The sequence below is a fragment of the Primulina eburnea genome, chromosome 3 (assembly GCF_022965805.1).
Source record: "Primulina eburnea isolate SZY01 chromosome 3, ASM2296580v1, whole genome shotgun sequence".
NCBI classification, from domain to species: Eukaryota; Viridiplantae; Streptophyta; class Magnoliopsida; order Lamiales; family Gesneriaceae; genus Primulina; species Primulina eburnea.
This window is the reverse complement of record NC_133103.1, coordinates 20,380,047-20,381,359: the sequence shown is the minus strand read 5'-3', so window position 1 is coordinate 20,381,359 and position 1,313 is coordinate 20,380,047. Positions and strand designations below refer to the sequence as shown.

The window sequence follows — 1,313 nt, the reverse complement described above, 5'->3', positions numbered from 1 at the left end:
TTGGACTTTTCTTCTCTAGGAGGATCGGATCTGTACATTGGTTGTTTGCCATATTGTTGTCCTCCTTGCGGTCTAGTTTGACTGTTTTGACCGCCCCATGAGAGGTTAGGATGTTGCCTCCACCCAGGATTGTATGTGTTCGAATAAGGGTCATGCCTTGGGCGGTTTTGGACTCCCACTTGATGCACAGGTGCTCCTTCGGGCACATAGAATGGATTGTCATCTTGACAGTCTTTCACATAGTGCTCACCCCCACATTTCTCACAGAATACCTCTTGCAAACGCATAGCCGTGCCACCCATGTTCAAGCCATCCAGTTTCCTGTTTAAAACATCAAGTTGTGCAGTAATAGCAGATAAATCAGTTACCTGGTGAATCCATGCACTTTTCCGCTGATTGTTCCTGTCAGATTGAGGGTGATAACTGCTAGCAGCCATCTCCTCCAGTAGCTCATACCCTTCCTCAGCAGTTTTTCTCAATAGATTTCCACAAACAGCAGCATCTATCATAGTACGATTAGGAGTAAGCAAGCCATAATAGAAGGTTTGAACGACTAACCCAAGTGGCAACTCGTGATGTGGGCATCTTCGTAATAGATCTTTGAAACGCTCCCATGCCTCATATAGTGACTCTTGATCGAACTGAGCAAATGTTGTGATGTCTGCCCGCAGCTTCATGGTCTTCGATGGAGGAAAGTATTTGATAAGAAACGCTTTCGCCATGTCCTCCCATGTAGTGATCGAACCTACAGGTAAACAATTCAACCAAGCTTTAGCCTTATCACGCAAAGAGAAAGGAAATAAACGCAGTCTAACAGCATCATCAGAAACTCCATTAAATTTAAAAGTATCGCAAATCTCAAGAAAATCCACGATGTGTGTGTTTGGATCGTCCACAGCAGTTCCTCCGAATTGGACTGTGTTCTGAATCATCTGGATTATAGCTGGCTTGATTTCAAAGTGATTTGCCCGCACAATAGGTCTCACAATGCTAGGGCGTGCACCATCCAAAGAAGGTTGGGCATACTCTAACATTGGTATGCGGCGTGGCATCTCAATATGTCTCTCTTCACGGCGCTCCTCCTCATGCTCTTGCTCGTGTCTCTCCATCAGTTCCTTCAGTCTTTGCTGCTGTCTTCTCCTGCGAAAAGTTATTTCAATTTCAGGGTCGAACTCAAGCTCCACGTCAAGTGAATTTGGCATGCACTAGACAAGATACCTGGAATAAAATATGGAGTGTTAGCTCAATAAAAATAAAATACACTAAAGAAATAACTAAAAATATAATTGTAGATTAACAGTCCCCGGCAACGG

The 1,313-nt window shown here is 44.0% G+C and overlaps 1 non-coding gene across 1 annotated transcript; it reads left to right on the top strand.

Annotated features, from left to right (window-relative positions):
* The first annotated feature begins 567 nt into the window (after positions 1-567).
* Positions 568-673, top strand: LOC140828720 (small nucleolar RNA R71). Its single transcript, XR_012117288.1, has one exon. It is a non-coding gene; the product is annotated as a small nucleolar RNA R71 (small nucleolar RNA).
* Positions 674-1,313: the final 640 nt, after the last annotated feature.